Genomic DNA, 12,829 nt, shown 5'->3' on the forward strand with positions numbered 1-12,829 from the left:
AAAATGTTGTTCACATGGCAAGAGGTGAAGCATATGATTGTACACTTCATTCTAGTCGGTTTACACATATAGGTCATCTCTAAGGAAGCTACGGTTAAAACATACGTGCACCACAAGATATCGTACCATGAATGCAACTTGTATGCAATTTAATGAAAACACTGGCAAGAATGATATGAAGCATATGTCGCCATGGCGAACAAAAGGGAACCATGGTGGCAAAACGGAAACGATGCCACGACAACGTTCCGGTCCTGATAACCCGATGAGGTACCGGTGCCAATGACTTGTGAGCGTGAGCGTGTCATGCCACGATTGATGGGGTGATCCCAGTTATCGGGTTCCCATGTTGGGGGCACTACAAAAGAGGGACAACATGCAACTAGCATGGCATCTACGAAACAGACAACATCGCCTCTCATACAACAATGCATTCATCCACGGGTATCATCTCGACGGTATACCTTTGAAGCATGCCTCTCGGAGCGGGTCGAGTCATAGTGGTGTAGTTGTACATGGGTCGCCGTGGAAATTGTGATACTCGCGATCTTGTCGACGGTAGTCGTACATTTGGCGTAGTGGTACACGGGTCTTCGGCGATGGTACTGGTACATGCGGTCTTGGTGGTCCCCAAGAAACTCGGTGTGGCGGTGACCAAAATAAAACAACACCAACAATCTCACGGTTCCACAACATATCCCTGGGCGACATGCTCAACTGTCTAAAAGGAACCAGCTTCATCCGAAGGCAGCCAAGTCTGTGTGCTCGTGGCGTGCTAACTAAACCTCTCGCTGACTGAACAAAACAGAAAACAAAGGCTTGCTCTATTCTCATAGTGTCGGGACCCCGATCCTAAGCCATAGGAATCCAGCGTGTAACACATCACATCGCTTTGCGGTCTCATGCACGGTTATCCCCACGGCTGCAGCCTTACATCAACTGGGACCGTTTGTGCCTTTTGACTCGCATATGCAATTGTGTCGCTAGCATTCCGATGTCAAAGAACCCGGATCGACATGTCTAGTCATAAACTTAAGTGGCAGTTCCGTACAGGGACACGCATACACGATCCAGCAAAGCAGGTGTCGGTCATCGGCGAGTGTAGACGAGTCGTAGCAAGCTACAAGGACTCCATTACACCGCATGACATTTCCCCAAAGGGACAAACATAGTAGCTAAGAAGGACACATGCCGATCAACCAATGTGTTTGGAGCAATAGCAAACTACCATGGCTCGGTGGAATCACAAAGGGGCATTTCCCGTAAGGAGTGCTACTAGGGAATACAACTAGGTGTTCGAACCCCATGCATATCAAGTACAACACGCGTACGCATGGCATACCGATATGCATAGATACATCGATGGCATCACAACACAACCATAAACATACAAACTTTATTTAGAAGGCTCGGAAGAGCCTCGCACATAATATTACACACATAGGGGTCTCACAACCCATCATCACAAGTCATTCAAACAAGTCTTACAAGCCAGCGGAAGATTAAAATTGTCTGAGTACAGACAAATGGAAAGGTAAAAGGTACATGGCCTTACTATCTACAGACCCAACCTAGGGCCAGATTGTAGCTGGGACACCATCTACTCGTCGCCGTCAACGTCTAGATAGAACCCACCATTAGAGTCATTAACAACCTCTGCAACAAATTATTAAGCAAACGTGAGTACAAAAGTACTCAACAAGACTTTAGGATAATCTATCTACTCGTGCAATGTATCAACAAGGAGTTGTGGGGTTTCATGCAGAAAGCCAACTTTGACTCTTGGCTAGACAAACTACAATTTTAAATAGTTTTAACAACTTTGTTTTCTCGCACACGAGTCCACTAACTCCACAACAATACACCATCATGGAATCATTTCGTCACCCTACGGAAATAACATCCACGACACTCACACTTATCTTGACATTTTTATGAGTAGCCATTATACTTGTCTATGAACAACATACGTTTCCAAGTAGTCCATATGCGCGGACGCGGCTATTCGAATAGATCATAACCCTACAGGGGTGTACTTCTTCACACACGCTCTCACCACTTATCGCTATGTGCACGTCATGCACCTCGGCAACCTTAAGGCGGAAGCCCAGTGAGGGAGTCGGCCACGACTGTTAACCACACTAATACCTAGTCCAGGTTTATTGCCTATCTGAGGGTAACCCGCACGGAAGTCCGGCCGAGGTTTCTGCCACGGCTCCCAAACGATGTGCGCAGGGTTCCCAAGCCCACCATTCGGGTGCCACTTGGTACACCGTGCCACTGCCTACCGCATCATAGCCCACCTCTAAGGTCAGCACTATGCACGGCCTCCAACATGACTATAAACACCCGAAACTACATGCAACTCCTCGACCGAGTACTAGGCGATTAATAAGTCGAGAGGGTCAATTAAGTATCCCAACGTGTGGTAGTATCTAGTCTTGGATTACATACACGGAACTCAGTTCCTATGGACGGTTCCGATGAAACAACCCGCCATGTACTCCTACATAGCCTTTCACCGGTACCTTTACCAAATCAGGTTCAACACACAACCTTTATTAACCAAACACATTCTGACGATCTTTTTCATCACCCAGATGACAGACCATACACAACTCTAAGCATAGCATGCATAGCAGGATAAGGCACATCATGGCTCAAGCATCTACCAGGTATGGTAGGTTGCAAGGTTCAGCTAATTACTGTGACAAGGACAGGTCATGCAAAGGAGAGGGTTCAACTAACATGGTAAAAGCATTGAAAGCATTTTGACATAATGCAATAAGTAAGAGCAGGAGCGAGAACATGGGATTTATTGGGATGATCAAAATGGTTGCTTGCCTTGTTGCTCAGCAGAGGGGTGATATCCGTCAGTCGGATAATCAGTCGTGTCCGAAGGGGCGAGGCCTACAGAATAACAACATACAAATATTAACAATCATATGCAACAGTCATTATGCATGAACATGGCATGAAATGAAAGGTGATATGTTTGAATGTGGTTGGTGAAACCTTAGTTTGCATCTGGTTTGAAATCCAAATCCAAATATCATTTGAAATGGCATATTCATCTTAATCATTTAATTGATTTGACCTAATGTTGTTTCATAACTTTGTTTTTCATGCATGAAAGTAGCACCATTGTGTTTATTGAATTTTTCTGATCAATTTGCATATATTAGTTGTCTGATTTGGAGTTATATTCAAATTTCTATGAATTTCCAAAGTTTTGCAAATATTCTGGAATTATATTAAAATCAGAATTAGATTTATTGCATCAGCATGACATCAGCAGGTCACCTGGCCGATAAAAGTCAAACCTGACCAGTGGGACCCACTGGTCAGTGACTCTGGCCAGATTTAGATTAAGTTTATACTTAATTAGCTAATTAACATGGCTGGACCCACATGTCAGTAGCTGGTTAGGGATTTAATTATTTATTTATTTTCATTAACTTAAACTTAACTACTCAGGGGCTGGCCCCACCTGTCATAGGCTCAGGAGGTTGAACCCACCGGCGACAAGGTCGATCTCGCCGGCGATGAGCCTCCAGCAGCACCAGAGACGGCGGAGGACGTCGAAAACGCGTCTCCGATGACCAAACGCACGATGGAGGGCACTGGAAGAACGACCACTCGATGGCGCGCACGATGGAGCAAACCCCAGGGGCTGGGGTGGCCAGAATCGAAGCCAGCAACGAGCTTGGCAGCGGCCAAAGCTCGGCCATCATCGATGTCATCGGAAATGGGGGCAAAACGCACGGGGATGGGCTCCTAAAGCACCTACGAGACGAGCTGAAGCTGTTGCAGGCCTCGGATGAACCAACCGGTCACCGTAGGGTCACCGGCGACGAGCTACAGCGGCGGTCCTCGTCGGGCTCCGGTTAATCTAGGCCTAGAGCTCGGGAAAGAGAGGGGGAAAATGGGGGGAATCACTCCGGAGCTCACTGCGGTGACGAGGGGATGCTCAGGCTGCTCGGGGAGGCACTGGATTCGGTGAATCGACGACCGGAGCAATGTCTAGCTCGAGCTCAAGCTCGCAGCAATGGCGGCCGAGAGAGGAGAGGACAGGGGGCGAATGAGGAGGGAGAGAGGATGGGAACGAGCTCGGGGAGGCTTATCCACCCCCTCCAGCTCATCCGGGCAAGCCAGGCATGCACACAAGTGCATGCGCGCGCCGGGAGAAGCTGCGGCCAGCTCTTGCTCCGACTGGCGAAGGAGGAAGATGACAGAAGGGAAGGTTATGGGCCTGGGCCAAGGTAAGCGTCTAATAACCCTTTTTCCATTTTTTTCTCTTTTCTGTTTCTGTTAAAACATTTCCGATATGGTTTTGTTTTATTTTTGGCTCCAAACTATTCCTAAAATAGTTTGAAACATGCTGAAGTGTTATTTGGAATATTTCCAAACATATATAAAAGTTTTCAATATTTTTGAAAACTTTGGATTATTTGATATCAATTATATAGTTGATTTCAGTAGTTTTTATCTTTAATTTACAATGCCAAAAGCACTTTGAAAATATATTTCACCCCTGATATTTTGTTTTCAACATTTATCAGAAATGATGAACTTTTCTAATGGCTATTTTGGAATTTTTAATTTGCCACCAAATTTGAATTGCTTTTGAATATAGAGTTCCTATTGTTTGTTTTTTTCTTTGCTTTGCTTCTAATTTCATTTCATTTTCTTGGATGCAATGAAGAAGACATGAGCACAAACTTGCTATACTCTATTAGGGATCAGGGATGTGAAAACTCACCCCCACTCAAAAGAATCTCTTCCCGAGATTTGGAAGTCGTCGGGAATAGCACGGGATACTTAAGTCATAGATGATCCTCTCTTTTCTAGAATGATTTGACCATTGAACTTTAAGCAACTTGAGGCTTCGACGTCGAGTGGTACGCTCAGTTTGATCAAGAATACGAACAGGGTATTCTCGGTATGAAAGGTTATCTTGGAGATCAAGCGTTTCGTGGTCCACTTCACGGATAGGATCCGAAAAGCAACGCCTGAGTTGCGAGACGTGGAATACATCATGAACCTTGGAAAGATGCGGAGGACGTTCCAATTGGTAGGCAACTTCTCCTTGTTTGGCAAGAATGCGAAAAGGACCGATATAACGAGGAGCGAAGTTGCCCTTGATACCGAAACGATGGGTACCCTTCAGAGGTGTAACCCGAAGGTAAGCCTTCTCGTCAACTTCAAAGGTCACAACCTTATGATGACGATCATATTGTCTATTTTGACGAGACTGGGCTGTTTTCAACTTTTCACGAATAATGCGAACTTGCTCTTCTGCATCCTGGATCATATCCGGACCAAAGAGTTGCCTCTCTCCGGTTTCTGACCAATTAAGAGGTGTTCGACATCTTCGTCCATAGAGAACTTCAAAAGGGGCTTTGCCCAAGCTTGATTGATAACTATTGTTATAAGCAAATTCGGCGAATGGAAGGCATTTCTCCCAATTCATACCGAACGATATAACACAAGCTCAGAGCATATCTTCTGGAATTTGATTCACTCTTTCTACTTGTCCACTTGATTGAGGACGGAAAGCAGTGCTAAAACATAAGTGAGTCCCCATGGCATTCTGAAAACTTTCCCAGAAGCAAGAAGTAAAAATACTTCCACGGTCTGAGTTAATCTCCAGAGGAACACCATGAAGAGACACTATTCGAGAGATATATAACTCTGCTAGCTGGCTAGCTGTTATACTCTCACGAACTGGAAGAAAATGAACTACTTTGGAAAGACGGTCAATGACCACAAAGATAGCATTATTTCCTTTTTTGGTCTTGGGAAATCCAGTGATGAAATCCATACTGTCTTTATCCCATTTCCATTCAGGAATAGCTAAAGGTTGAAGGGTGCCAGCAGGCCTTTAATGTTCTGCCTTAACTCGACGACAAACGTTGCATTTAGCAATGAACTCATCAATTTCTCTCTTCATCCTAGTCCACCAAAACCTCTGGCGTAGGTCCTGATACATCTTAGTACTACCAGGATGAATGGTGAGAGGAGAATCATGAGCCTCCTTGAGTATCAACTGCCGCAGACGTTTGCTCTTAGGAACCACCAGACGGTTCTGAAAGAACACGACACCTTGCGCATTGATAGAGAAATCCCTAGCGTTTCCACTAGCAATATTCTCCTTGATCCGGGATATACCCTTATCATAAGTCCGCACGGCTCTGATTTCATCCCCAAGAGTAGGTTTCGCCACCAGGTTAGAAAAGAATCCTTGAGGAACAATGTGAAGATTTAACTTTCGAAATTCCTCATAGAGATGTGGTTGACCTCGTTGTAACATCAGATTGTTACAATAAGACTTACGACTTAGTGCATCATCCATAACATTGGCCTTCCCCGGGGTGTAAGTTATCCCTAAGTCGTAATCTGTGATAAACTCAACTCACCGTCTTTGCCTGAGATTCAAATCCGGCTGGGTGAAGATATATTTCAGACTTTGGTGATGAGTGAATATTTTGCAACGATTACCAAGAAGACAATGTCGCCAGGTTTTAAGTGCATGGACTACAGCTGCAAGCTCAAGATCCTGTGTGGGATAATTATCCTCATGCGGATGCAACTATCGAGATGCGTATGCAATCACATGACGATCCTGCATGAGAATGCAACCTAATCCTTGTCGCGAGGCGTCGCAATAGATAACAAAGTCCTTAGAAAAATCTTGTGGTAGCAACACACGTGCGGAAGTCAGGCGTCTTTTCAGTTCCTAAAAACTATGCTCACACTGTGGTGTCCACTCGAACTTTTTTTCTTTCTTGAGGAGTTCAGTTAGAGGCTTTGCAACCTTGGAGAAATTCTCGACAAAGCGGCAACAATAGCTCGCTAGGCCAAGGAAACTCCTAACTTGCTAAACCGATTCAGGTTGAGTCCAATCAAGGACGGCTTGAACGTTCTCGGGATTGACAGCAATACCCTTACCAGAGATTACGTGGCCTAGATATGTCACTTCTGGTAACCAGAATTCACATTTTGAAAACTTGGCATAAAGGTGGTGCTCTCGAAGTTTCATCAATACCAGCCTTAGATGCTCGGCATGTTCTTGTTCGTTCTTCGAGTAGATGAGAATATCATCGAGGTATACTACGACGAACTTATCCAAATACTCCATGAAGATTGAATTCATCAAGAGAGAGAAGGTGGCTGGGGCATTGGTTAAACCGAAGGACATGACGGTGTACTCGTATGGGCCATAACGAGTGACAAAAGCCATTTTTGGAATGTCCCCGTTCTTGATCTTGATTTGATGGTAACCCAACCTCAAATCCATTTTAGAGAAGACTGAGGATCCAGCGAGCTGATCATACAGATCGTTGATCCTGGGGAGCGGATACTTGTTCTTTATGGTGACGAGGTTAACTGGTCGATAATCTACAACCATCCGATCTGTTCTGTGTTTCTTCTTGACGAAGAGGACGGGGCTAGCCCAAGGGGAAGAGCTAGGACGAATGAAACCTTTATTCAACGCCTCATCTAGTTGCTTCTTAAGTTCGGCTAGCTCCAGGGGTGCCATCTTATAAGGTCTTCTGGCTATTGGAACAGTTCCCGGAACAAGGTCTATCACAAACTCTACATCCCTGTCAGGTGGAATTCGTGGCAGTTCTTCTGGAAAAACATCCGGAAAGTCACGGACTACCGGAATGTCTTCAAGTTTTGGAAGAGGATTTGCATTGAGGGAATAGAGTTGGCATTTGGCAACTCGAGTAGAGACATTAACTATCTCACCTGAGGAATGGGTAAGCTGAACATTTCTAGAATGAGTATCAATCTTGGCATAATGGGCTGACATCCAGTCCATACCCAAGATGATATTGATATCCGAAGATTTTAAGGCTATCAAAGATGCTAGAAAAACTAGCCTATCTACTAGAATTTCATTGTAATAGGTTATCCTCGAGGTTTTCCACTTACGACCAGGGGTTTGGAAAACCAATGGGATTGGCATATCACAAAAGGACATGTTATGCAACTATGCATAACTTTGTGAAATGAAGGAATGAAATGACCCGGTGTCAAAAAGAGCAGACACTAGGTGATGATTGACAAGGAGCGTACCCAATATAACATGGGGATCCTCTGCAGCTTCTTCTGCTGAAACATAGTTCACGCGGCCACATGTAGGAGTTGGCTTCACATAGTGGCTTCATAGTCGGTATGACCAGTCTCGGCAATGATCGTCTTGTTGACAAGAGCTTGAAAGCTTGTACATTCGTGGAGGTGCAGGTCACGACGAAGTTCAGGGCTTAGACCCTTGCGGAATCTTGCTTGCTTCTTGGCATCAGTTGACACCTCTTCAGTTGCATAGCGGGCGAGGTTACCAAACTCGCGGCTATAAGCATCCACGGTCAATTTTCCCTGGGTGAAGGCACATAACTTCTCTCTCTTTCTGCCCATCAGACCCTCTGGAATATGGTGCAGACGGAAGGCTGCACTACAGTCCGCCCATGTGGCTGCTGGTCCGGCAGGACACATAGCTTCAAAGTTCTCCCACCACAGATTGGCGGGTCTTTCCAGAAAGTACGCCGCAAAGGTCACCTTGTCGGCCTCAGAAATATTTGCACAGAAAATCTTGCGCGATATACTGCACAACCAGTCATCAGCGTCGAGGGGATCGATGGAGTGATGGAACTTCGGAGGATTCAGCTTCACGAAGTCATTGAGGGACACTGCATCATTGCTCGGCTGACGAGCCGTATTTTGCTCAATACGCTCTAGCAGACGGTTGGTCTCCCTTTTGTTTCTTTCCGCCTCAAGCATAACTTCCGCCAGGGAAGGCGGGTGAGGCAATTCCTCCTGCGGTGCTTGACTACCCTCTCCCTGCTCATGAGCAGGGGCGCGGTTCAGCCTGGTGAACACCATCCTGACAAACAAACTCACAGCTTAGACCAATATCAACATCAATACCACCTATGGATTAAGAATGCACTGAACACATGGAATGCGGAAATGAACATCCGAACAACATGGTAACAAGCAACTGTTACATATACACCAGGGTTCATGCACACCATTACATAGTTTAGTACAACCTCAACCCGAAGAGCAAACTACTAAAAAAGATGATACTACTCATAAGAGGCTTTCCAAGCTTCCTATACATTATTTATCTATGCCTCCGGAATTCATCTGACGTCATAAGCATACTCCACAAGACGCACAGGACTGTGGAAGTACAGCTACTACCATACTACTCTTCCACTCACGGGTTCAGGCATCCACATAGAACATCTCATAAAGGTTGCCTCCATGGCCTGGGAGCTCAACCTGCGGATCAGGAAATACTCGAGCCCGAGACCCCTCGGAACCATAAGGACACGGGTGTGGCCTTGGTCCTCTGACTGGTGGTAGTAGAGGTCCCCGAAGAGGGGTGACTCCTCCTATAGCAGGCCAGACAACATGAGCTAGAAGATGGGCCCTAACATGGTTCAACATCTCCATATCTCCATACCCTGTCTGGACTACAGGTGCGACTTGTGTCAAAGCCGTCCACAGGCGGGCAAGTGCAGCATAGAGCTCCATACGAAGGGCACGAGCATCCCTGTCTCTATTCTCTAGCATCTCAGCGGTGGACTGCAGCAACGGATCCTCCACAGAGGAATCAAAGTAGACCCCACTGAGGTATCCTTCTTCTCTTAGCTGAGAGGCAGGAACATAGCAGAACTCTGAATTCTGCAGCATTGCATGTCTGGCCCTCATAATGGTCAACATTGAATAGGCAGCATCTTGTATTGCCATGTCAACAGTAACCTCCAATCCATAAGACCAATGGATCGGCTCCTCGGCTCCAGGGTAATCTGGGAATACCCTAACAGTGCAAAGATACTGAATCTGATTAAAATCCCGGTACTGCTCCTCCACTGTATACTCTGGGTACCAGTGGTAACCGGGTACTGACATCATTCTGACTAGCATGGCCGTGTGACCCGGCACATCAATGCACCTGGTCAGACGGACCACCTGACGAGAAGGACGGCCATGCATATGAAAATAGAGCGTAATGCAAAGGCATTAGAGCTCTGAAGACAAAATTGGGCAGCATAACGGCTGTAAATGCTCAAAATCAATTTTGAGGCAACCCACAAAAGATAGGATGGCATAACCACTTAACTATCAAGTACAATTCCATGGTCATCAAAACTTACTTTCTTTTCCTTGGAATAAAAGAAACCCGGAGTAACTCTCGACTCATTGTCCTATAATCTACCGATCAGCAATACACGATCCTGAGAGAAAGATAAGTAACCTAGTTCTTAATCCCCGCAGAAAAGACGAGGATGACTAGAATAGAATGACCTGAGAAGAGAAGCAAGAATCTTACGTTCCCTTCCACAAACAATTCCCTTATATATAACTAAAGCAATTCTAGACTCAACTTCGGCCAGTTTGGCTTAGTAATCCTACAGTCAGTCAGGCTCTGATACCAACGTTGCCGAGACCCCGATCCTAAGCCATAGGAATCCAGCCTGTAACACATCACATCGCTTTGTGGTCTCATGCACGGTTATCCCCACGACTGCAGCCTTACCTCAGCCGGGACAGTTTGCGCCTTTTGACTCGCGTATGCAATTGTGTTGCTAGCATTCCGATGTCAAAGAACCCGGATCGACATGTCTAGTCATAAACTTAAGTGGTAGTTCCGTACAGGGACATGCATACATGACCCAGCAAAGCAGGTGTCGGTCATCAGTGAGTGTAGACGAGTCGTAGCAAGCTACAAGGACTCCATTACACCGCGTGACATTTCCCCAAAGGGACAGACAAAACAACTAAGAAGGGCACATGCCGGTCAACCAATGTGTCTGGAGCAGTAGCGAACTACCATGGCTCGGTGGAATCACAAAGGGGCATTTCCCCGTAAGAAGTGCTACTAGGGTATACGACTAGGTGTTCGAACCCCATGCATATCAAGTACAACACATGTACGCATGGCATACCGTTATGCATAGATACATCGATGGCATCACAACACAACCATAAACATACAAACTTTATTTAGAAGGCTCGGAAGAGCCCCACACATAATATTACACAGATAGGGGTCTCACGACCCATCATCACAAGTTATTCAAACAAATCTTACAAGCCAGCGGAAGATTAAAACTGTCTGAGTACAGACAGAGGGAAAGGTAAAAGGCACATGGCCTGACTATGTACAGACCCAACCTAGGGCCAGATCATAGCTGGGACACTAGCTACACGTCGTCGTCAACGTCTAGATAGAACCCACCATTAGAGTCATTAGCAACCTCTGCAACAAATTATGAAGCAAAAGTGAGTACAAAAGTACTCAACAAGACTTTACTATAATCTATCTACTCATGCAATGTATCAACAGGGAGTTGTGGGGTTCCATGCAGAAAGCCAGCTTTGACTCTTGGCTAGACAAACTTCAATTTTAAACAATTTTAACAACTTTGTTTTCTCGCACACGAGTCCACTAACTCCACAACAATACACCATCATGGAATCATTTCGTCATCCTACGGAAATGCCATCCACGACACTCACACTTATCTTGACATTTTTATGAGTAGCCATTATAGTTGTCTATGAACAACTTATGTTTCCATGTAGTTCATATCCGCGGACGCGACTATTCGAATATATCATAACCCTGTAGGGGTGTACTTCTTCACACACGCTTGAAAGTGCAGTCATGCCCTTAATCGTGTTTTGGTGTTGCTGACAACACACATATAGATAACTAATCACTAATCCCCTATAAGCTATTGTGAATGATCATGTGTTGATAAGGACAAGCTCATGTGCTAACAAGGACAAGATCAAGATAAGCATTCCTGAGCACTACATGTTTGATTCTTGTGGATGTTCACATGGTGGACAAATGAAGATAAATACATAAGCTAGGCTTTCCACATTGTGTATGGGAGAGCTACTTGAAGACTTCATCATGTCTTGCTTTCAACTTGAGCCAAGAAGGAACAACAACATCAAGCTCAAGTGAAAGGGCTAACTCAAAGGTGTCAGTCCCTTTGACGTTAGTGGTGCGGAGTGATGATCAGGGAATAAAAGTATACACTCAAGTATGGATCATCGGTACCCCTTTTATAATTCTTGAGTCTTTAGGTATCCTGCACTATTAAGAGGGGATCGCAGGTTTTGTGATGAACTTGCTCAAACCAGATATCCACTGTTCTGCTCATACCACATCTCCATTGCTCTGCTGTTATCAGAAAACAGAACCAGTGCCTTGGACATCCGGCTTCCTCCGGACGTCCGAGGGCCGGACAGCCGACTGCTTCGGAAATCCAAAATCCTATACCAGAGAAATCAGAGCCATATAACTCAGACTTCCGGCTTCCTCCGAACGTCCGAGGCCCGGACGTCTGACCAGCTTCGGAAATCCGGAACTATGCACCAGAGAAACTTGAGCCATATAACTCGGACTTCCGGCTCCCTCCGGACATCCGAGGGCCGGACGTCCGACCAGCTTCGGAAATCCGGAACTTTGCACCAGAGAAACTTGAGTTATATAACTCGGATTTCCGGCCTCCTCCGGACGTCCGGTTCCTGTTCAACTACACAGTGACTCCAGATATATATACATCTCTCGGACGACCGACCACTGTCGGACATCCGACACCTTGTGGGCGTCCGGACATCCGAGAAACTGTCGGATGTCCGACCCCTGTCTGACTTAAAGTGTCCCCAACGGCTGTTTTACTCTCCCCACTATATATACCCCCCTCCCACTTCGTGTTTGGGTGCCCAACACAGCCATATCCTCATAAGAACACATTTCTACCCCACATACATTTGCTCACACCAAATCTTAGAT

The sequence above is a fragment of the Hordeum vulgare genome, chromosome 6H (assembly GCF_904849725.1).
Source record: "Hordeum vulgare subsp. vulgare chromosome 6H, MorexV3_pseudomolecules_assembly, whole genome shotgun sequence".
Taxonomy (NCBI): domain Eukaryota; kingdom Viridiplantae; phylum Streptophyta; class Magnoliopsida; order Poales; family Poaceae; genus Hordeum; species Hordeum vulgare.